Source organism: Trachypithecus francoisi, unplaced genomic scaffold (genome assembly GCF_009764315.1).
Source record: "Trachypithecus francoisi isolate TF-2019V2 unplaced genomic scaffold, Tfra_2.0 Lachesis_group5, whole genome shotgun sequence".
NCBI lineage: Eukaryota > Metazoa > Chordata > Mammalia > Primates > Cercopithecidae > Trachypithecus > Trachypithecus francoisi.
In genome coordinates this window covers 112,771,456-112,796,722 of record NW_022681470.1, presented here as the reverse complement: position 1 = coordinate 112,796,722, position 25,267 = coordinate 112,771,456, and the positions used below count along the sequence as shown (strand labels likewise).

The following is a 25,267-nucleotide window of genomic DNA, read 5'->3' as shown; positions in this document are numbered from 1 at the left end:
TAGGATTACAAGTGCGAGCCACTGCACCCAACCAGCATATCAACATTTTAACAATAGAGTTATTAACCTTGTAAAATCAGCTACTCATGAGACAGAAATATCCTTTGGCCCAATAATGGGAATTAAAAACTATAATCTTTTTTGAAATGGTTTAACTATTGATATATATATTAGTTACCTATTGCTTCCTAACAAATTACCCTAAAACTTAGCATCTTAAAATAACAAACATTTATTAATATTAGCTGGATGTGGTGATGTAAATCTGTTGTCTCAGCTACTTGGGAGGCTGAGGCGGGAGGATCACTTGTGCCCAGGAGTTTGAGACCCAGCCTGGGCCACATAGCAAGACACTCTCTCTAAAAATAAATACTAAACACTTATTATCTCACAATTTCTGTGGGACAGGAATTCAGAAGCAGTTTAGCTGGGTGATTCTAGCTCAGAGTCTCTTAAGAGGTTATAGTCAAGATGTTCTTCAGGGCTGCAGTCATCCAAAAGTTTGTTTGAAACTTGAAGATCCAGTTCCAAGATGGTTCACTCACACGGCTATGGCAGGAGCCTTGGTTCCTCAAGCATGGCTTCCTCCACTGGGCTGCTTAAGTGTTTTCATGACATAGCAGCCAGCTCCCTCCAGAGCAGGTAATCAGAGAGAGAGCAAGGAAGATGCCACCATGCCTTTTATGACTCAATCTCGAAGGTCACACACCATCACTTTCACCACATTCTGTTCATTAAAAACAAGTCACAAAATTCAGCGCACCTTCCAGGGGAGGAGGATGAAGCTCTAATTCCTGTTGAAGGGAGAACCACACCACGGTGTATAATGAAAGCATCCATTCCTTTAGCTGTTGAACTAGTTTCCTACATTGGACGTTCTTAAATCTCCATGTTATTATTATTATTTGTTAGCAAAATAATCATTTTGAGCACTCACAGTGTGCCAGGTGCTGTACTTGAAGCTGGGAATTTGGGATGAATTGGTCCAGTGCTTGTCCTCAAGGGGTTTACAAGTTAGTGAGGGAAAGAGAATAGTCTGTAAATATAATGCACGTATATAAGAGATGAAAGTGAATATAAACAGAGGGCTTTGGGTTTGCAACTCTAAGAGGGAAACTGAAGAAATCAGAGAAAGCTTTAGGGGTAGGAGGCATCTGAGGGCCAAGGGCAGTACCCAAACCTTAGCCTAACCCCTGGTATAGAGTAGTTCCTGGGCAGGTCATTGAAGAGGGACATTTGCTCCTGGAGATGGGAATGTGTAGGACTTGTACTGGGGAATGTCAGGTTGTCCAGGGTCACTTTAGTGGAAGGGGGAGAAAAGGAAGAGTTTGAGGCCAGTTTTGGAGGCCCCTGGGGAATGTGGTAAGGAGAAAGATTAGACTTGATTATGAACACACTGGAGAACGACTTGTGTTTTTTGAGTAGGGGAGTGATATACTTAGATGCTTGTTTTGGAGAACAGAAAAAATTGGAGCCAGAGAAACTAATGTGTATGTGTGTATGAAATCATTCATTTATTCAAAATTTATTGCAGACCCACCAGGCTTTTTTTTTGAGACTGAGTCTTGCTCTGTTGCCCAGGCTGGAGTGCAATGGCATGATCTCAGCTCACTGCGACCTCCGCCTCCTGGATTCAAGTGATTCTCCTGCCTCAGCTTCCTGAGCAGCTGGGATTACAGGTACCCGCCACCATGTCCAGCTAATTTTTGTATTTTTAGTAGAGATGGGGTTTCACCATGTTGGCCAGTCTGGTCTCGAACTCCTGACCTCATGATCTGCCCACCTCAGCCTCCCAAAGTGCTGGGACTACAGCTGTGGGCTACCGCACCCAGCCTACCAAGCATTATTTTTAGAGAGCTTATAGTCTAGTGGGAGAGGTACATATTAATCAAATCATATAAGGATAAAATGACAACTTTGACAGTGCTACAAAGAAAGGTACATGGTGCAATGAGAGCACATATTAGGGGATTTGACTTAAGCCAGAAGTTCAGGGAACTCTTCTGAGACAATGATAACCGAGTGAGGCCTGAAGAATGTCCAGAAGTAATAAGCCATGCAAGAGTAGGGATCAGCACAGGCAAAGGCCCTGAGATGAGTTACAAAGGACCGAAGGAAGGCCAGTGTAATGGGAGGAGCAAAGACAGAAGGAGAACACAGTTAGAAATAAGATGGGAGAGGAAGGCAAGGATCAAACCATGAATGGTCTTAATTAACTAATGAATTAATTGTGCCCTTATCTACAAGGATTTCAGTTTTTGGGAAATACCTCCATCAAAATAGTAAAATCTAAATATAAAATAAAAATTATGGCAGAAAAAAAATACGACAAGACCAGGTGTGATGGTTCATGCCTGTAATCCGAGCACTTCCCGAGGCTGAGGTGGGAGGACCACTTGAGTCCAGGAGCTCAAGACCAGCCCGGGCAAAATGGCAAAACCCTGCCTCTACAAAAAACATAAAAATTAGCCAGGCACGGTGGCCCATGCCTGTGGTCCCAGTAACTTGGGAGGCTGAGGTGGGAGGCTCCCTTGAGCCTGGGAGATTGAGGCTGCGTTGAGCCATGATGGCAGCACTGCACTCCAGCCTGAGTGACAGAGCAAGACCTTGTCTCAAAGAAAAAAAGATACAACTTAGAATGACAAATGGAGAAAGAATCATTAAATGAATATATGAATGTGATATAAGCAAATGGACTGGAAACTTGACCCTGAGCTTCCTAGTGGCCAAAGTAGAAGCAAAAAAACAAAAAACAAAAAACAAAAAACTTAGAATATGTAGTGCTCAAAGCCCATGAAGAAAAACATGGGAAAATCATTTAGCAGGCAGGTGCAACAGAAAGATGTACTGATGGTCTGTCTGTGGCATGAAAATGGAAAAGACTAGCAACATTAGAGGAAGACGTTGCAGAGAGATTCACTGATTAGTTACTATGGTTATTAAGACTATAGTATCTCTGGATATTATCTCCCAGTATCTACCGAGATTATTATGGGATCAATGATTATTATTTCTCCATCATATATATGTGAAGTAGAAGTGGAATCTATCTGATTTTTTAGGTCAGGGTAATTTTATTTTGTCTCAAATTGGACTAGCAGGGGATATGTTTACTGTCTATGAACCATTATGGAAGTTGGCACTGCTCAGAGTGCGAGGAAATAAAGAGATAGCTTGTTTATCAGTGGGCATAAAAATAAAGAAATGGCAAGATTTGTCCTGTTTCCTCCTGTGCCTGCTAAAAAGCAGAAGGATCATCTGAGGCCTTCCTGAAAATTAGGGAGAATGGCAGCCTGTCTTAATTACTTCCACCAAATTTCACTCTTGGATCCAGGCCATTTCCACTTTGGCAAAGTGTGAGGTGCTAATGCAGACTCCTGTTCCCAGTAATGTTGTGCCAGGCTGGCCCAGGGGAACTGTCAGTGCCTGGTCATGGGTGGGAGGAAGTGGGGGGAGCAGAGGAGCACTGTTAACACTTTTAGTACTGTAGAAAGTAGCAGTTCCTTTTACTCCTTGTAGCAGAAGTCACTTGAGAAAGTGAACTTAGGCAAATGGCTTGTGCTTGAGTGTTCTGCTGTAAATTCTGTTCTTTTCTCCAAATCCACTCCTGCCAGCCTCTCCTCTCTTTTTCACAGTGGTCAATATCACAGTTTCCCGGAGGAAACATTGAAAGCGACTCAATGGCAGTGCTCCCTCCTGTTGCCATAGCTTTGGGTGTTTTCAGATTTTACTCTGCAAAGCCTCATAGGTTCTCCAGGTGGAGCCCAGTGGTGAAGACCTGGTGTGGGCTTCTTGACCTCACAGGGCTCTGGGCCTCTCCCCTCTGGCTGGCATCTGGCTGCTCTTCTGCCACCAAGACCCCCAAGAAGAAAAGTAGCTTCCTCTAAAACCAGGTTATTCGTGCGAAGCTTAGCCCTGGTCCTCTGTGTAGCATAAAAAAGAACATCTGTCCAGTGAACAGCCAGCTTTTATGGCAGTGCCCTGTTGGCCTACTGATAAGAAACCGTGGTTGCTCAGGCGGTTGCTGCACCTGCTGCTCTTGCCGTTTCTTTCCTGCTTGTGTAGATAAAGCCCTGCGGAGCTGAGCTGGTTTCACCTTTGTCATTACAACTTTGAAGCCCTCTGGAGGCTTTAACAACATCTTGCCAGTCTTATCCTAGAGAGGACAGCCAGTTCTCCTTGCTAGGTGGGAAAGCCAAAGCTGAATTCGGGAATTCTCATCAGGGCTGTCCATAGGAGGTCTCATCATTTCTAGCAGAGGAAAGAAACTTGAAGAAAGAATGGATTTAAATAATTGCCTCCAGGCAGTCTTCTCTCTCTCCTCCCTCCCTTTAAAAAAATCATGGGATCATGCAATTTTTCAGCATAAATAATGGCAATAATGTTTGGAGGACATGGTAAGATTTCTGGAAATCTGGCAATTTGCAGATGACTTAAAAGAAAAAAAAATGACCAAGCTAATCTTTAACTCCATAGCTACTCTTGCCTTTTCCGAGGCAGCTTCCTGGTTTAGTGCAGGGTTCCCAAACTGCAGTAGGTATCAGCATCCCCTGGAGGGCTTGCTAAAACCCAGATTGGTAGGCCTACCCCTGAAATTCTGATTCAATGGGTCAGTGAGAGGGGCCTAAGAATTCGAATTTCTTTCTTTCTTTTTTTTTTCTTTTGAGACGGGGTCTCTCTCTGTCACCCAAGCTAGAGTGCAGTTGTGCTCACTGCAACTTTTGCCTCCTGGGTTCAAGCGATTCTCCTGCCTCAGCCTCCCCAGTAGCTAGGATTACAGGCATGTGCCACTACATCTGGCTAATTTTTGTATTTTTAGGAGAGACAGGGTTTCACCATGTGACCAGGCTGGCTGGTCTCCAACTCCTGACCTTGTGATATGCCCACCTTAGCCTCCCAAAGTTCTGGGATTACAGGCGTGAGCCACCAAGCCCGGCCCCAAGAATTCCAGTTTCTAACAAGTCCCCAGGGGCTACTGCCGCTGCTGCTGCCCCCACAGGTCCTGAAACCACACTTTGGGAACCATTGGTTTAAGCTTTATGGAAAGTACAAGAGCTTTGAAGAAAGGCAGGCTTGGGTTTCAATCCTAAATCCATAGCTTACATACCAGCTGTGTGACTTGCAGCACATGACTGACCATCTCTTAACTGGTTTCTTCATTCTTAAAATGGAGGAAATAATATCTATCCCCACAGAGTTTATTGATTCTACAAATCCTGCAGTACCAGGCCCTGAGTTGGGTGGTGGGGACATGCCTATGCATGAGACAGTCTTTGATGTCAAGGATCTCTGGGTGGATATGAAAATTAAAGAGATAAAATGTTCAAAGTTCAAGGACCATGAGGGACGCCCAATAAACAATTTTATTTCCTTCAAGGAGGTAACATGATTCTGCTTTTCTTTTTCTTTTTCTTGGGGGGGTCTAAGAAGTAATTCTCAAATTTCACAGCATAGAACGAAGAGCTATGCTTCTCCCCTTGTCTAGATGGAAAATTTGAGGTACAGGTACTGTTTTGAGTTCAACTGTGTCTTTCAAAAATTCATATGTACCTTAGAGTAGCCACTGTGTGCCCCAGCACCTCAGAATGAGACCTTATTTGGAAATGGGATCTTTGTGGATATAGTCAAGTTACAATGAGATCATTAGGTTAGGCCCTAATCCAGTATGACCGGGGTCCTTATAAAAAGGGGGAAATTTGGACAAAGATGAACACCCAGGGAAAATGCCGTGTGAGAGTTGGAGTTATGCTGCCACAAGCCAAGGAATCCAAGGATGGCTGGCTGTCCCCGGAAGCCAGGGCGGAAGCAGGGGCCAGATTCTCCCTTGCAGCTTCCGAAGGAACCAGCCCTGCCAACACCTTGATTTTGGGCTTCTGGCATCCAAAACTGTGCAACAACAAATTTCTGTTGTTTAAAGCCACCCAGTTGGTGGCACTTTGTTACAGCAGCCCTAAGATGAATGCAGGAACCGAGTGAGGTAGAGCATCCCTCACGAACGGGGCACATTAAGGAGAGGTGAAGGAGGACTTCCAGTTTTTGTTCCACACATTTCTTTACTGTGCTTGTGATTTTAAAAAATTAATTGTAGGTATAATTACTGCTAAATACCCTGAAAAGAATGAACTCCTGTGCCTCTAGAAATTTAAACCTCTCAGTTAGCAACAGCCTCTGACCGTGTGTCCACCTATCAGGGAATTCTTCAAAATAGCCATGGAGTGTCTGTTTGTAGGCAAAACACATTTAGATGTTTAGGTCACAGACACACTTGAGTCAAAGAATTTACCATCTAACTGGGACCAGGAGAACTGAACAGTAACAACACAGCAAGGCAGTTTGTGATCTTTGCACCATGACCGTTGTGGAGGAGGGAGCTCCCACCGGCCAGAAGGATTAGGGGCCCTATCACAAAGGACCGGGAAAGGGCACTTCAGCCAGGACTGGTGAATTTGAGGGGTGAAGGGGACCAGGAGGGCATTCTGCAAGGTGGGGGAGCAGGTATAATGCCCTCTTCTGATGCTTTTACTTAGAGTTTCAGTTGCAAACCCATGTCACTCTGGAGGGGTAAGTGATAAAGGCAAGGTGATAATTTTTAAAAAATATTTGATTATTTATTTGTTTATTTTGAGACAGTGTCTCACTCTGTTGTCCAGGCTGGAGTGTAGTGGCACGATCTCGGCTCATTGCAACCTCCGCCTCCTGTGTTCAAGGGATTCTCCTGCCTCAACCTCCCAAGTAGCTGGAACTAAAAGCATGCACCATCATGCCCAGCTAATTTTGTATTTTTAGTATAAATGGGGTTTCTCCATGTTGGCCAGACTGGTCTCGAATTCCTGACCTCAAGTGATCTGCCCGCCTCGGCCCCCCAGAGTGCTGGGATTACAAGTGTGAGCTACCACGCCTGGCCTAAATTTATTTATTTATTTATTTGAGATGGAGTTTCACTCTTGTTGCCCAGGCTGGAGTGCAATGGTGCCATCTCGGCTCACTGCAACCTCTGCCTCCTGGGTTCAAGCGATTCTCCTGCCTCAGCCTTCCTAAGTAGCTGGAATTATAGGCATGCGCCACCATGCCCAGATAATTTTGTGTTTTTAGTAGAGACGGGGTTTCTCCATGTTGGTCAGGTTGGTCTCAAACTCCCGACCTCAGGTGATCCGCCTGCCTCAGCCTCCCAAAGTGCTGGGATTACAGGCGTGAGCCACTGCGCCTGGCCTAAATTTATTTTTTTTTAACAAGTAATCCACATAGTAATCAATCCAAAAAGTATAAGGGGACACAAGAAAGATCTTTGTTCTTTTCTCCACAAAGTATACAGACTTTTCTGATTCTTTAGCTGTTTCTAGAATGAAGGTCAAGTTAGCTGAGGCGTAGAAAGACTACATTCCAGCTAGATGGGACAGTGAAAGGATTTTGCTGGTGCAGAAACTATCAACTAGTGGGAATCTCTTCTAAAAGCACCTAGTCAGGTATACGTCCACCCAACCCTGCCCCTAGAGCGTGGCCCCAGGTTGCAGCTGAACCTGCTTAAGCAAGAACCTGGCTTCTGTTTGCCTTTACGATCAGGTTGACCAGAGGAAGCCTGACATTCTAGAGATAATTCTCCACTCATACATCTCCAATTCACCTGGTGATGGCAGAGGCTGGGTCAGAATCTCAGTCGGTGACACTAGGTGATGGCTGAGGGTGCAGCTTTGTCCCAGAGAATGGCCTGTGGTTTTATTCAGTGTTTCCTTCACAAATGTGATACAGATATCCATAGCCACACCAGTCACTGGCACAGTTTTCATTTTACAGGACACAGAGGCACCTGCCAGGTGTCTATTTGGCCTCTATGGCTCAGAGCGCTCATATATCACAAGTGTGTCCACAGCCGATAAGATCCCTTTGTGAGGCATAGAAAAAATATCAAACACAGTATGAGAAATTGTTTTTTCTTTCTTTCTTTTTTTTTTTTTAAACAGGGTCTTGCTCTGTTGCCCAGGCTGGAGTGCAATGGTGCAATCTCGGCTCACTACAACCTCCGCCTCCTGGGTTCAAGCGATTCTCCTGCCTCAGCCTCCCAAGTAGCTGGGATTACAGGCATGTGCCACCACGCCTGGTTAATTTTTTTGTATTTTTTTAGTGGAGACGGGGTTTCAGCATATTGGCCAGACTGGTCTCATACTCCTGACCTTGTGATCCGCCCGCCTCTGCCTCCCAAAGTGCTGGGATTGCAGGCATGAGCCACCATGCCCAGCCGAGCCGAGAAACTGTTTCTTTCACCTCCTCCTTCCCTACCACCAGCAGCAGCAGCAGGCTAAAACTTCCTGATTTCCTAATGTTCTCATGAAGGAACATTTTCTCCCATGGGTCAGAGTCAAATGAGAAACCCAATGACGGTATCAGGTCCTGCCCAGGGTGGTGAAATGCTGCTTCAGCCTTCTCCCAATAGTCCCAGCTCTGAGTGTCCTGCTAAAGGATCTTCTCCCTGGTTGCGGTGAGCTGAGATCATGCCATTGCACTCCAGCCTGGGCAACAAAAGCGAAACTCCATCTCAAAAAAAAAAAAAAAAGAATCTTCTCCCTAAAAGAGGGGTTAAATTTTTTTTCAAAACTTAATTTAAAACAATTTTTTAAATAGGTAATTCATCCACATGGTAATCAATTTAAAAAGTATAAGGGGGTACAGAATGAAGAGTAAGTGTCCTTCCTACCCCTATCCTGGCCCCCTAGTTCTCCTCCTAGGAAGTAGCCCCCGTTGCCTTGGAACTTACTACTAAAGTTACTTTGTGGCTGGGCGCCGTGCCTCATGCCTGTAATCCCAACACTTCGGGAGGCCGAGACAGGCAGATCACTTGAGCCCAGGAATTAGAGACCAGCCTGGATAACATGGCAATACCCCGTCTCTACTAAAAATACAAAAATTAGCTAAGTGTGGTGGCACCGCCTGTAGTCCCAGCTATCTGGGGAGCTGAGGTGGGAGGATTGCTTGGGCCATGGCTGCCTTGAGTCATGATCACGCCACTGTACTCCAGCCTAGGTGACGCAGCAAGACCTAGTCTCAAAAAATAAAAATAAATAAAAATAAAATAAATAAATAGAGTTAGTTTGTATGAACAAGCACTCCCGAGGCACACTATAGACACTGGGGATACACAGAAGACATTATAGCAATCTTGACCACAGGCTTCTCTCTTTGAAACAACAGAACCAGAGACTGGAGAGTGCTCATGGGCCAGTGTGTTAGTCACAACATCAAAGTATAATACATAAAGAATGAGGGGTTCCTTTAAATTAGCTTTAATTATTTGGATTGAGATTGGAGGAGCTGAATTTTGAGCCAGATATTGATATGAATTGGAGGTTAAAAGAAAAAAAAGAAGCTAGGGAGCATTCAATAAATCACTTTTTAAAATTCTTGAGGAATATTATTTCTCATCTGTCATGTCTGCCACTTTTTTTTTTTTTTTTCTGAGACAGAGTTTTGCTCTCGTCGTCCAGGCTGGAGTGCAATGGCACGATCTCAGCTCACTGCAACCTCTGCCTCCCAGGTATCAAGCAATTCTCCTGCCTCAGCCTCCCTAGTAGCTGGGATTACAGGCATGTGCCACCACACTTGGCTAATTTTGTATTTTTAGTAGAGATGAGGTTTCTCCATGTTGGTCAGGCTGGTCTCAAACTCCCAACCTCAGATAATCCGCCCGCCTTGGCCTCCCAAAGTGCTGGGATTACAGGCGCCCGCCACCGCGCCCGACTAGTTTTTTGTATTTTTTAGTAGAGATGGGGTTTCACCATGTTAGCCAGGATGATCTCCATCTCCCGACCTCGTGATCCGCCCGTCTTGGCCTCCCAAAGTGCCAGGATTATAGGCTTGAGCCACCGCGCCCAGCCAATTTTTTTTCTTTTTTTTTGAGACCATGTCTCGCTCTGTCACCCAGGCTGGAGTGCAGTGGCACCATCTCGGCTCACTGCAAGCTCCGCCTCCCAGGTTGATGCCATTCTCCTGCCTCAGCCTCCCGAGTAGCTGGGACTACAGGCGCCCGCCACCACGCCCGGCTAGTTTTTTGTATTTTTAGTAGAGACGGGGTTTCACCGTGTTAGCCAGGGTGGTCTCGATTTCCTGACCTCGTGATCTGCCCACCTCGGCCTCCCAAAGTGCTGGGATTACAGATGTGAGCCACCGCGCCCGGCCCAAAGTATTATTTAAAAAACCCTGAAGAGCCAGTATTGCCACTACAAGGTGGCTGATGTCACTATTCAATTAGATATGGAATGCTGGTGGGGAGAGTAGCTGAGCACTGTATTTTATTTCATTTTTGAGACAGAGTCTTGCTCTGTGCCCAGGCTGGAGTGCAATGGCACAATCATGGCCCACTGCAGCCTTGACATCCAGGGTTCAAATGATCCTCCTACCTCAGACTCCCAAGTAGCTGGGACCACAGGAGTGCACTATCACACCTGGCTAATCTTTTTTTTTCTTCTAGAAATGGGGTATTTTGCCATGTTGCCCAGAATGGTCTTGAACTCCTGGGCTCAAGTGATCCTTCCGCCTTGGCCTCTCAACGTGGTAGGATTATAGGCATGAGCCACTGTGCCTGGCCTATTTTATTTTCTTTGACATCCAGAATACACGTTGGAGAGAACTATATTTTAAAAGTTGGGTCTGAGGTGCCTGTGGAATGCCCCCATAAGCAGTTAAGGATAATAATTTGGAGCTCAAGAGTAAGCTCAAAATATAATCTAGGAATCATAAGGCCATAAAGACAACTGAAACTATGAAAATGGCTTTGTGTAAGAGAGTTGATTGAATTCTGGCACTCTGAAGAAAGAAAAAAAGAAAAGAAAAGAAAAAGAAAAAAACAAAAAAGAGTTGAACTGAGCTTTAGAAAAGACTAGGACTTTAATTGAACTAGAAGACGTGTAGGTAGAAGCTGAAGAAAAGAGCAAGTCAAAGAAAGCTATGAAGTTAGGAGTAAATGGATACTGTCAGTGGTGTGCTGGTAAATGTTTAACAACTGGCTCTTTAGGGAGGTGAAGGGAAGTCCCGATTTATAGTGTTTGCTGAATTCCATGGCGTAAATACTCCCATCACAGTCAATCTCAAGCTATCAGTGTCACTGAGCATGGAACTGGGAAGAGGTGAGCACAGTCAGATCTTGTGATCTCATACAAGTGTACGCTGGTCCATAGCCGGGCACAGTCCTGACGGAAAGAGAGGTTTCCGTCAGGGAGACGTAAAGGACGTGCTTCAAAGATAAAGTGGACCACATAAAGACAGATAATAACAAGTGTGGGTGAGGATGTGGAGAAATTGGAGACTTCATACATTGCTGGTGGGAATATAAAATGGTATCACTGTTATGGAACACAGTTTGGCAGTTCCTCAAAAAGTTATACATAGAGTTACTATATGACCTGGCGATTATACTCTAGATATATTCTCAAGAGAATTGAGGACATATATTCACACAAAAACTTGTACATGATTGTTCTGGCAGCATTATTCATAATAGCCAAAAAGTAGAAACAACCCAAATGTCTGTCAACTGATGGATGGATAAAATAAAATGTACTATGTCCATACGGTGGATTTTTTTTTTTTTGAAGCAGTCTCACTCTGTCGCCCAGGCTGGAGTGCAGTAGTGCAATCTCAGCTCACTGCAACCTCTGCCTTCTGGGTTCAAGTGATTCTCCTGCCTCAGCCTCCTGAGAGCTGGGATTACAGGCATGCTTCACCATACCCTGCTAACTTTTGTATTTTTGGTAGATATAGGCTTTTGCCATGTTGGCCAGGCTCATCTCGAACTCCTGACCTCAAGAGATCCACCCGTCTTAGCCTCCCAAAATGCTAGAATTGTAGGCATGAATCATCATGCCCGGCCCATACAATGGAATATGATTTGGCCACGAAAAGGAATTAAGTACTGATCACGGTACAGTAGGTACAACTTGCTACTTGAAAGCATTATGCTAAGTAGAAGAAGCCAGACATAAAAGACCACATATTGTATGATTGTGTTTAAATGAAGTGTCCACAATAGGTAAATACGTAGAGTCAGATAATAGATTCATGGTTGCCAGGAGCTGTGGGGAGGGTAAAATGGGAAGTGACTGCTGATGAATATGAAATATGAAAATAATTTCAGAATATGAAAATATCCTGGGATTAGATAGTGGTGATGCTTGTACAATCTTGTGAATATACTAAAACCTCCTAAATTGTATAATTTAAATTTGAATTTTAGAGCATATGATTTACATCTCAATTTTTAAATAAATGGTAAAGTGAGGTTCAGCTGCCTGTAAAGTTTGAACTTTGTTTTTTTTTTTGAGAAGGGGTCTCACTTTGTCACCCAGGCTGGAGTGCAGTGGGACAAACACTGCTCAATGCAGCCTTGACCTCCCAGGCTCAAGCAGTCCTCCCCCCTCAGCCCTCCAAGTAGCTGGGACTGCAGACGTAAGCCACCATGCCCAGCTAATTTTTGTAGAGACAGGGTTTCACCATGTTGCCCAGGCTGATCTTGAACTCCTGGGCTCAAGCAATCCACCCGCCTCAGCTTCTCAAAGTGCTGGGATTATAGGTGTGAGCCACTGCTCTTGGCCTAAAGTTTGAACTTAATCTTAAGGATTACTGAGTGCCAATATTTTTGGAGAGGAAAGGTGAATTATCTAAAATTATATATTATATGTGTGTGTGTGTGTGTATATATATATATATATTTTTTTTTTTTAGAGACAGAGTTTTGCTCTTGTTGCCCAGGCTGCAGTGCAATGGCGTGATCTTGGCTCACCACAACCTCCACCTCCCGGGTTCAAGCGATTCTCCTGCCTCAGCCTCTCAAGTAGCTGGGATTACAGGCATGTGCCACCATGCCTGGCTAATTTTTTGTAGAGACGATGTTTCTCCATGTTGGCTAGGCTGGTCTCGAACTCCCAACCTTAGGTGATCTGCCCAACTTGGCCTCCCAAAGTGTTAAGATTATAGGCGTGAGCCATTCCACCCAGACTAAAATTATATTTTGAGAAGTGATGAGGGTAGACTGAAGAGTTCTGAAGCCCAAACTTTGACTTTTTAATCTCATTCTTGAATAATTTTCTTAGAAATAGAATTCTAGGTAAGGTGCAATGGCTCATGCCTGTAATCCCAGCACTTTGGGAGGCTGAGGTGGGAGGATTACCTGAGGTCAGGAGTTCGACACCAGCCTGCCCAACATGGCGAAACCCTGTCTCTACTAAAAATACAAAAAATTAACCGGGTGTGGTGGTGCATGCCTGTAATCCCAGCTACTCAGGAGGCTGAGGCAGGAGAATCTCTTGAACCTGGGAGGCGGAGGTTTCAGTGAGCCCAGATTGTGCCACTGTACCCCAGCCTGGGCAACAAGAGCCAAACTTTGTCTCAAACAAAACAAAAAAAGCAATAGAATTATAGGATTGGCCTTTTCTCTCAGTACTTTGGTTATATTTCCCATTGTCTCCTAGATGTTATTGTATTGTGCAGAAGTTTGCTGTAAGTATAATTTAGTATTTTTATAGGTATTTTGTCTTTTCTCTCTGCTTGCTTTAAGAATCAAACAACTTCTGGAAACAAAGCCAAATGTATGTTATATATTATGCATATACATAATATATACATTTGCTATGGCTTAAATAGGTCTCCTCCAAAATTCGGGTGTAAGCAATGTGATATCTTAAAAGATGGGGTCTTTTTTGTGATCTGTTTGCTGGGGAAAGGGTGGGCCTTTATGAGGTGATTAGGCCGTGTGGATCTCTCCCTTGTGAATGGGATTAGGTACCCTTATAAAGGAGCATGACAGAGGCAGTAGATCCCTTTTCTTGCCCTTCCACCTTCTGCCATGTGAGGATGCAGCAAGAAGGCTTTCACCAGACACCAAATGCTGGTGCCTTGATCTTGGACTTCTTAGTCTCTAGAACTGTGAAAAAAAAAATGCATTTCTGTTCTTTAAAAATCACCCAATGTTAGGTAATTAGTTGTAGTAGCACAAACAGACTAAGACAATATTCATTGAAACTTAAGGCTGGGCACAGTGGCTCATGCCTATAATCCCAGCACTTTGGGAGGCTGAGGTGGGCCAATCACCTGAGATCGGGTGTTTGAGACCAGCCTGGCCAACATGGCGAAACCCCGTCTCTACTAAAAATACAAAAATTAGCCGAGCGTGGTGGTGTGCACTTGTAGTCTCAGCTACTTCGGAGGCTGAGGCAGGAGAATCGCTTGATCCCAGGAGGCGGAGGTTGCAGTGAGCCAAGATTGCGCCACTGCACTCCAATCTGGGCAACAGAGCGAGAGACTCTGTCTCAAAAAAAAAAAAAAAAAAAAAAAAACGAAAAGAAAAAAGAAATTTAAAACTCGGTGACTAGGTTCCCTTGCAGATTTGAAAGAGATGACTAGGTAATGAAGTGGGTGACTATGAAGAAAACATTACTCCGTGCTGCATAGAGAGAGATGGAACTGGGACTACAGTTGCTGGGACTACAGACGTGTGCCACCATGCCTGGCTAATTTTTGTACTTTTTGTACAGACCAAAGAGAGAGTAGAATGAGAAATAGAATAGAAATAGAAAGAGAGAATAGAATCAGGTGGTCCAACTTACATCTAATGGGATTTCTGAAGAGAGAAAGAATAGCAAAAGCAGGAACAAAGGCAATATTCAAAGAGAATATGTCTAAAAATTTCAGAATTAATAAATGATATGAATCTCAGACCAGCACAGTGGCTCACACCTATAATCCCAGCACTGTGGGAAACCGAGGCAGGTGAAACACTTGAGCTCAGGAGTTCGAGACCAGCCTGGGCAACGTGGCAAATTCCCATTTCTACTAAAAATACACACACAAGGCCGGGTGCGGTGGCTCACGCCTGTAATCCCAGCACTTTGGGAGGCTGAGGAGGGTGGATCACGAGGTCAGGAGATTGAGACCATCCTGACTAACAGGGTGCAACCCCATTTCTACTAGAAATACAAAAAGTTAGCCGGGCGTGGTGGTGGGCACCTGTAGTCCCAGCTACTCGGGAGGCTGAGGCAGGAGAAAGGAGTGAACCCATGAGATGGAGGCTGCAGTGAGCGGAGATCGCACCACTGTACTCCAGCCTGGGCGACAGAGCGAGACTCCATCTCAAAAACAAAAACAGGCCGGGCGCGGTGGCTCAAGCCTGTAATCCCAGCACTTTGGGAGGCCGAGACGGGCGGATCACGAGGTCAGGAGATCGAGACCATCCTGGCTAACATGGTGAAACCCCGTCTCTACTAAAAATACAAAAACTAGCCGGGCGAGGTGGCGGGCGCCTGTAGTCCCAGCTCCTCGGGAGGCTGAGGCAGGAGAATGGCGTGAACCCGGGAGGCGGAGCTTGCAGTGAGCCAAGATTGCGCCACTGCACTCCAGTCTGGGCGACAGAGCGAGACTCTGCCTCAAAACAAACAAACAAACAAACAAACAAACAAAAAACACAAAAAAATTAGCCGGGCATGGGGGCACATGCCTGTAGTCCCAGCTACTCGGGAGGCTGAGATGAAGAATCACCTGAGGAGAGATCGAGGCTGCAGTGAGCGGAAATTGAGTCACTGCTCTCCAGACTGGGTAATCAGAGTGAGACTGTGTCTCGATTAAAAAAAAAAAAAAAGAAAGATACAGGCCGGGCACGGTGGCTCACGCCTGTAACCCCAGCACTTTGGGAGGCCGAGGCGGGCGGATCACGAGGTCAGGAGATCGAGACGACAGGGAAACCCCGTCTCCACTTAAAAAAATACAAAAAATTAGCCGGGCACTGTGGCGGGCGCCTGTACTCCCAGCTACTCGGGAGGCTGAGGCAGGAGAATGGCGTGAACCCGGGAGGCGGAGCTTGCAGTGAGCTGAGATCGCGCCACTGCACTCCAGCCTGGGCGACAGAGCTAGACTCCGTCTCAAAAAAAAAAAAAAAGAAAGAAAAAGAAAGATACAAATCCCAGATTCAAAAATTAAGAATTCCAGGGCAGGAAGAAAAAGATAAATCCGTATTTAGATATATGTATCAGTGTGGAAGCTGTGTGACTCTAAAAAGATAAATCCGTGTTTAGATATATGTATCAGTGTGGAAGCTGTGTGACGCTTTATGGCCTAGCCTTGGCAGTCACTGGGTGTCACTTCACTGTGTTTTGCCTCTTGGTCTAAGCAGTCACAAGCCTGCCCAGATTCAAGGAGGCTGGAGGCTGCAGGAATGGAACCCACTTTTGTTTTTTCTCTTGCTTTTTCTCTTTTGAGAATCCACTTTTCTAAGAGAGAAATGTAAAAGAATTTCCAGCCACACTAGGTGAGACAGCAATTGTCAACACAAAGACAAAGGCAGGCACTGTAACCTTGTGGCTGTTCTTAAGGGAAGGTATTCATCAAGGTGAACTTAGATATGTCTAAACTAAGATTTATTATTACTATTATTTTAGAGATGGGGGTCTCATTCTGTCCTCCAGGCTGGAGTGTAGTGGTGCAATCATAGCTCACTGTAACCTCAAACTTCTGGGCTCACGTGATCTTGCCGCCTCAGCCTCTCAAGTAGCTGGGACTGCAGGTGCAAGCCAACATGCCTGGCTCTTAATTTTTTTTTTTTTTCAAGACGGAGACTTGCTCTGTCACCCAGGATAGAGTACAGTGGCGCACACTCGGCTCACTGCAACCTCTGCCACCCGGATTCAAGAGATTCTCCTGCCTCAGCCTCCGGAATAGCTGGGATTATAGGTTCCTGCCACCATACCTGGCTAATTTTTTTTTTTTTTTTGTATTTTTAGTAGAGACAGGGTTTCACTATGTTGGCCAGGCTGGTCTCGAACTCCTGACCTCAGGTGATCTGCCCACCTCAGCCTTCCAAAGTGCTGGGATTACAGGCATGAGCCACCACGCCTGGCCTATTTAATTTTTTTAAGTAACATCAAATGATAACAAAATTAAACAGTTAGTCTAAAATGATCTATCCAGCCATGAAAAGATATAGAGAAAACTTGAATGCCTATTACTAAGTGAAGGAAGCTGATCTGAAAAGGCCACATACTGTATGACTCCAAATATATGACATTCTGGAAAAGGCAAAACTTTGGAGACAGCAGAAGTATCACTGATTGCCAAGGATTATGTGTGTTTGTGTGGGGGGCTGTGGAAGAGGCAGAGCACAGACAACTTTTAGGGCAGTGAAATTACTATAGTATAACTATATACTATAATGGTTAACACATGTCATTAAACATTTGTCTGACTAGATTGCCTCGTTCTGATATGTATGATTAAAAGCTCAGGTGAAAAACATTTAATAGAACATTTCGGTCTCATTAAAAAGTGATAGAAGCACATCTTTAGAATATAACCTCATAGAGCCCTGCCTTGTAGACAGATGTGTGTGCTATATATTCTCTCCTATCAGAAAGAGATTGGAATTTATAAAGGGACATTTTGTTTCTTGGTGACAAAGCCATTTCAATCCTAGGGATATTTACAACCAGTACTGGAAAACCCTCAGCACCTGAGGGACTGGCCGCAGTTACAGATTGTCATAAATGTCAGCGACCAGGCTTTCTCTTGGAGAGATTAGCTCTGGGGAGTTGCTAGGAGAGAAAAAGTGGAGAGAGGACAGGTGTTGCTCCATATGTATGAGAAGACTGGGATTAGAAAAGAGGGCGCATCGGGCAGGTGGTAAACATGACGGGGAAACTGAGGAGGGTCTAACTGCTGAGGATGATCACATTTAGGCTAGAAATGTCAGCGGGGCTCCTTTCTCTCAGCCCTGCTGCCAGGGAGAGGAGAGAACACCTGGGTGCTCCCTCATAAACCCTCTTCAGGCAGGGTCAGGGCAGTAGCTGACTTTTTTTTTTTTTTTTAACCAGTTTACAAAGAGCTTTCCTAAACATAATCCCCTAATCATCCAGAGAGATCAGTGTTACTCAGGTTTGTGGGGGAGAGCTGCTGAACTATTTAATCATCTTAGAAGGGTGTTACCATCCCTGTTTTATAGATAAGGCAGATTGAACGACTGGCCACGGTCATGCAGCATGGGATGGCAGGAAAAGAGCAGGGTCTAGACCTTTTGGCTGTAATCCCAGCACCTGCACAGCTCCCAATCTGTTCTAGGGCCACACCCTGGCCCACCATTCAGTCATTCAACAAATACTTAGTGAAAACTACTATGTCAGGCACTGTTCTGGGTGTCTGGGCTACGCCCATGGACAAAAACAAAGACCTGTGTTCTGATGACACTTACATTTGATCTAGAACGGGGACAGGGGCAGAAACAGACAATAAACACAGCAAATAGTAAAGGTATAAAGTGTGTGTTTGAAGGTGGCAAGTGCTATGGAAAAAAATTCAGTCATTCCAGATTTGAAGGATCAATGGATCGTTGAGATGGGGGAGCCAACTGCTGCTGTGAACAAGGAGGTCGAGGCGGAGGGGATACTATTGGCAGCACTTCAGGAGGCTTTTGTGAGGGCTAAAGGGGAAGAAGATGCAGGTACAGTGCCGGGCCCCGAGCCTGGCACATGGGAGCTTAGAGGTGCTCACTAGGGTGCTGTTATTGCCGCAGTCCTGTCTCCCTCACTGGACTGGTCAGCGTCTTCCAAGAACCCTCACGCCAAGGCTCTGCCTAAAATAGGCAGCTTAAGTTACACACAGACTGGACAACGTGGTCAAGGTCCTGCCTGGCCCAGAGCACGGTGGTACAAACTACCCCAGGTCCGTGTGGAGGCCACTGTCTGCTTTGTGTGATGTATCCATAGCCAAGCCAGCGGGGTAGGCCCTGCCAGGGGGACCAGGTGCTGTCTCTGCGGTTTTTGATCAAAATAGAAGCTGGAAAGCCAGAGTAGAATACAGCAATGCTGAAAGAAAGGGCAGTGTAAGGCCAGGGTTCCCCCAGACTCCTGTAGACTGGGAGCCCCCGCGCCCCGGCTCTATATTGCTCGGTGACGGTCTAGGGATTGAGGACAGCCAGCAGAGGCTGGCAGGACTAGGGTCTATTTGCTTCTTCGACTGCTGCTGGGTCTGGTGCTTGCGCTGGGGGAGAAGAGGTCTTACTTGTAGGTAGAGGAAGCAACTAATTAGTGGGATGACTAAAGGGAAGCCAGAAGTCACCCTTGACCCTGTGCGTCTGCCTCGGTGCCTGCAGTTTCACCTTTAGCAACCCATTCAAGTCAAGACTCTGGCATCCTAACATTTTTGATGTGTGAAGTTTTTGGTTCAAACAAAATTTTAACTTAGAAGCATGAACAAGAAAAAGATATTTTAAAATGTTGCTCCGTTAATGGAGGACTCTCTACTTCCTCCTTTGAAGGGGCTGGCTTTCTTCTAAACCCTAGACTCTGGAGCATAATTTGAAAATCACTGGGTTAAAGCATTTCAGCCATCCTGTTAAAAGGAAACAGCCTTGGTCTGGTAAAATATTAAGCTACTTTAAAATTACTAATACATGATGGCAGGTGGTAATGTTTTCCTGTGTGGGGAGGAGGAGGGGGATAACAGACTCCTTAGAGGATTTGAAGTCATACAACAGACCCACTGCCCAGAAAAATGCACATATCTGAAATTCTGCATCTGGCCGTATATGGTCCGTGGACCATAGGTTAAGGACCCCTATCTTGTGAGATATTTGTTTATGTGATTTACTTTCAAATGGGATAAATATTTAAGGCTTGGGGCACAGAAGAGTGAGTTTTGAAAAAGGAAGGAAGGAGAAGAAGAGCTAGAGAATCAGGATCTTGGTAGTAGAGCCCAGGAATGTGTTTTTAACATGATCTCCAGGCAGTTTTGATCAGACAAACATAGGCCCCAGAGGTCTAGAGCTGGTGCACCCAGGCCTATTGAGTCAGCAGTCCTAAGGGAGTGGGAGGAGAGAGGGAGAGTGGGAGGAGCCCAGCTGCCTTTCCCAGGTCAGGTGTGACCAGCTGGAGAACAATGGGAAACGTCCTCTCCCCTCAGGACTCCTCTTCACAATGGGACACAGTGAGGTCGCAGTGCCCCTGAGCCTCAACCAGTCCATCCACCCAAAGCTTGAGCAGAGGAACTCTGAAGCAAAAAGTACGAAAACCAGGAGTTCACAAAACACCCGCAAGGGCTGGACCTGAGAGAAAATCTCATCTGGGGGACTCATATTCCAAATTCTGACATTTCCCCACGGTTTTCCACGTTCCAATGCTAAGCGGAATTCATTGGTACTTTCCAGCAAAGGGCTAGTCTCTCCCTAACAGTCAGGGAACTTTTAGAGTTTGTCAGAAGTAACACAGGGCTTCCATTAATTTGGGGTTGATTAATGGAATCTGCTCTGGTCTGGGTCAAGTACTTTTCAGGTGAAGAAGTATGTGCAACTGATCAACAACTACCTATTGACCCTGTTATACCCAGTTCCAGGGCATTTGCCTGGCAACCCAGCCTCATCCTTTTTTTTGAGGCAGTGTCTCACTCCGCCACCCAGGCTGGAGTACAGTGGCATGATCACAGCTCACTGCAGCCTCCACGTCCCAGGCTCAATCAATCCTCCCATCTCAGCCTCTCAAGTAGCTGGGACTACAGGCACGTGGCACTACACCTGACAAATTTTTATATTTGTTTGTAGAGCAGGGTTTTGCCATATTGCCCAGGCTGGTCTTGAACTCCTGGTCTCAAGCAATCCTCCTGCTTTGACCTCCCAAAGTGTTGGGATTACAGGTGTGAGCCACTGCGCCCAGGCCCTAATTTTGATATTCTCCCTAAAGAATCTGATTTTTAGGGACTGCGAGAGGAGAAGAGAAACTTCTCTTCTGAAAGCAGATCTTTTGGGAACAAGGGAAGAAGTGGCCTCCTCCAGACCCCAAGGCATCCAGTCTAAAGTTGGCTCCAGATAAAACCCAGGTTTACTTAAGAACCTGTTTCTTGACGCAGATCCTGTCTCAGCCAAGACAAACCCAAGTCATGTTGATCTTTTGCTTCCTTGGCTGCTTGTGACTTTATGCAGCAGTGGATTTAAGACTCTAGAATGTGAGACACCTGCTTGGCTCTGTCTTTTCGCTCCGGGAGGTAGGAGTGGTAGAGAAGTTGTGCCCTTTTCCCCAGTAGTCTTTGGGTGGTTATTCTTAGCCCTGTTAATGTTTTACTCAAATATAGCCATCTATCAAAATTGTAGAGTTAATATTTGTTCATTTCAATGTATATAAATTTTACCTTTTAAAAAAGGACCATGAAGTTGGAACGGTGGTTCACGCCTGAATCCCAGCACTTTGGGAGGCTGAGGCGGGCAGATCGTTTTGAGCTCAGGAGTTCAAGACTAGCCTAGGCAATGTGGTGAAACCCCATCTCTATTAAAACTACAAAAATATTAGCCGGGCATGGTGGTGCACGCCTGTAACCCCAGCTATTCAGGAGGCTGAGGCGAGGGTGGCCTGAGTTCGGGAGTTGAAGGCTGCAGTTGCAGTGAGACGAGATCACACCACTGCACTCCAGCCTGGGTGATAGAGTGAGACCCTGTCTCCAAAAAAAAAAAAAAGGACCATGAAAAATGACAATCTCATGTGGGGAGGAGCGGGTGGAGGCAGATGTAGTGGGGTAGAGATAGACAAAGAATGTCAGAAATTGGTGAGTATTGAAGCTGGGCGATGAGACGGGGGCTCATTGCACTGTTTTGTTTTTTTGAATATATATTTGAAATAATGTATTTCAAATTTGCCATAATAGGTTTTATAAATTTACCATATCAAAAAGTAAAAGTGGGAGAAAAGACTTAGGGATGTCTGTTTTCTCTTAGAAATCTCCCTTCTTGATCAACAGTCTCAAAGAAACTCATACTCTTTAACCTCGTAATTCCACTTCTGGGAATTTATCCAAAGGAAATAATTAGAGAGTCAAAGAAAGTGTCATTTAAATATTATTTAAAATAAGGAAAAATGGAACACAACTCCAGGTCCAACAATAGGAGAATGGTGAAAGAAACGATGATGCAGCCACTAAGGACGTCGGAAAGTGCTTTCGACCGAAAATTAAAAGGAAGAAAGTCAGAATACAAAACTATATACCATATGATCTTCATCTGCATGTGTACATGCATGTATATAATCCGAATCTGGAAAGAAATACAGCAAAATGTTAAAAGTAGTTATCTCTGTTTGGTGGACTTGTGGCAGGTTTTTTTTTTTTTTTTGGACAGAGTCTCGCTCTGTTGCCCAGGCTGGAGTGCAATGGTGCAATCTCGGCTCACTGCAACCTCTGCCTCCTGGGTTCAAGCGATTTTCCAGTCTGGGATTATAGGCGCCCGCCACCACACCAGGCTAATTGTTGTATTTTTTAGTAGAGATGGGGTTTCACCATGTTGGCCAGGCTGGTCTGGAACTCCTGACCTCAATTACAGGCGTGAGCCACTGTGCCCGGCCCAGATTTTTATTTTCTTTTTTATTCTAGTCTGTATTTTCATCTTTCCTGCACTTAACAGGTATTACTTTGATAATTATTTTTAACTAAGATGTGCTATTTTGAAAGAAAAGGGGCCGGGCGTGGTGTCTCACGCCTGTAATCCCAGCACTTTGGGAGGCCAAGGCAGGCGGATCACCTGAGGTTAGGAGTTCGAGACCAGCCTGACCAACATGGAGAAACCCCCGTCTCTACTAAAAATACAAAATTAGCCAGATGTGGTGGCACATGCCTGTAATCCCAGCTACTCAGGAGGCTGAGGCACGAGAATTGCTTGAACCCGGGAGGCAGAGGTTGCGGTGAGCCGAGATCGCGCCACTGCACTCAGCCTGGGCAACAAGAGCAAAACTCTATCTCAAAAAAAAAAAAAAAAAAAAGAAAAGAAAAGAAAGAAAGAAAGAAAGAAAAGGGGGAAAAGATGGAAGTAAGGACAGATTTCCATGTCGGTACCAGTACGAAATAATAAGTTCTTGGAAATGGAAGGAATCTTAGAAGTTGTCTAATCTTAGAAGTCCAACTGTCTCATTTTACAGATGAGGAGACTCAGGGTAGAATGAGTCAAATGACCACCAAGGTCATTTGTTCCTAGTATCAGAGACTGCTTGTTTTAGTTCACCACTAGCCCTCGCGTCCCCCGAGGACCTTCGCAGGCTGGGGAGTGCCCATGTTAATCCCCAGAGGCCCCATTTGAGGGGCTTTCAGCCAGTCTGGGCCATCCGTTGCAGTCATCGTTGGCCAGCTGGGCTGGAGAAGTGCCCTGGCAGGAAGAAGAAGGCTGGTAGAACAGTAGACCTCACTGCCACCTGGTCACCTTGTGCTTCTCTCTTGGAGAGTTCTGACCAGTCATCCCTGTCTTCTTAGCTCTGCTGTTGCAGGGGTTATTTCGAAGCAACTAGGCTAAACGTCTGTGGGAGCTGGCTTGTCCTGGCTTTCAAACCACCATCACTTGGAAGAGAAACAATGTGGTTTAATGGTTAGTCAGATCAGAGTTAGAGATGTGTTACTGTTTTTGCCACAGTCCTTAGACACCAAGACCCTGCTCTTGAGAAATAGGGGCAAGCAACACCTTGCAATGGCAACTAAACCTCTTTGGGATGTGTGTTTATGGTCTATCTCCTCCCCATCCCATCCTTGCTAGCACACTCCCCACCACATACACATAAAAGCTCTAGAAATCCACAGGTTTTAAACACCACTGCTTCACCGGAACCTAGCACGTAACAGGGCCTCAGTATGTGCTTGTTGAATGTGGGATGAGTGAACATTATTTTCTTAGAATGTAGAAGAACAGACATATCCCAAGTTAACAATATCTTCCGAGATATTGTTCCTGAGCTATAAAAACATTTTATATTTTATAATAAAAAAAAAAATATGCCGAGACATTTAAACACTTTAATTCTAAAAGAACAGAATGTTTGAAAAAAATTAGCACTTAATATGTATTTGCACAACTGCAATGCAATGTTTTTGAAAGTTGTCAATAGAGACCAAATAAGTGTGAGGGACCCACCACAGCCCGGATATGTCCAGTGACACTGCCACAATGTGCACTCTGCCTGCTGCCTTCCACTCCTCCCTCTTGGTGTTTCTGAGTTTGGCCAATCATATGGATGATAATTAAAATATTTTTGGAGGGTTTGGTGACTCGCACTTGTAATTCTAGCACTTTGTGAGGCCAAAGTGGAAGGATTGCTTGAGTCCAGGAGTTCAAGACCAGCCTTAGCCACATAGCAAGACTCCATCTCTATAAAAAATTTTTTTTTAATTAGCCAGATATAGTGATTCACACCTGTAGTCCCAGCTACTCAGGAGGCTGAGGAGGGAGAATCACTTGAGCCCAGGATGTTGAGGCTGCAGTGAGCTGTGATCATACCACTGCACTCAAGCCTAGGCAACAGAGTAAGACACCATCTCTAAATATATATAGATTTATATTTTATAAAAATATTTTTTATTTTGGAGATATTTCTCAAATTTAGACTATCAGATCATCAGGCTTCTGCCTTCTGGAGTATTCAATAGAATAACTTAGAGATTGGGCATGTTCTGTAGGACCTGTGGTATCACCTTTTTAAAAAAAAAAAAATTAAAGTTGTGGTAAAATACACATAATAAAATGTACCAGCTTAACCATTTTTACATCTACAGTTCAGTGGCATGAAGTACACTCACATTGTTGTGCTACCATCGGCACCACCATCGTCATTATCCACAGAACTGTCTTACAGAATTGAAATGCTATACTCATCAAACAGTAACTCCCCATCCTGCTCCCCCAGCCCCTGACAGACACCATTCTTTCTGTCTCTATGAATTTGACTACTATGTACCTTGTATAAGTAGAATCATACAGTATTTGTCTTTGTGACTGGCTTATTTCACTTGGCATAGTTTTTATGTTTTTATTCTGTGGAGTTTGGTTGGGGGGCTCCAAGGTCAGCCCTAGGTAGAACTGGGAAGTAAGGAGGGGCCTTATCCCCAGCTCCCCTACTTTCCTGCCCCATCCCTCCCTCAGTTCCCACCCACCTGAGGTCCCTGCTTAGTGGCTAAATGTCTTCTTCCCCCTCATCCCATCTTCCACTTATCCACAAAGAGCATCTGATTGGCCTAGTGTGGGTCATGTGTCCACCCATGGCAGAGGAAGGTGGGCCACCTCACTTGCAATCCCATCAAGACTGTATATAATAAGGAGGCAATAGTTCCTCCCAGAGAGGTGCTGCTCTCAGAAGAAGGGGGTTGGACACTGGGTAGGCACAAACAATAGATGTCTTTGTTGAACCTCCAACAAGGTTCAAAATGCCTTTCCACCTTCCCATTGCACACGGCTTTGGACTTGGGTCCCTTCCCCTTGGGCGTTGTTTGCAAAGTTTTTTATGCGGTTGGC

The 25,267-nt window shown here is 45.1% G+C and overlaps 1 protein-coding gene across 5 annotated transcripts in view; it reads left to right on the top strand.

Annotated features, from left to right (window-relative positions):
- Positions 1–25,267, top strand: part of LOC117075709 (UPF0577 protein KIAA1324) — an 85,633-nt gene that overhangs the window by 18,290 nt on the left and 42,076 nt on the right. Inside the window, exon 1 of one of the 5 annotated variants that reach the window (XM_033198299.1) lies at positions 20,975–20,997. The exons of the other annotated variants lie outside the window; for them this stretch is intronic. The gene's annotated coding sequence lies outside the window, so the exon portion shown is untranslated. Of the gene's footprint in view, positions 1–20,974; positions 20,998–25,267 lie in introns of those variants that run through there. 5 annotated transcript variants of the gene reach the window in all.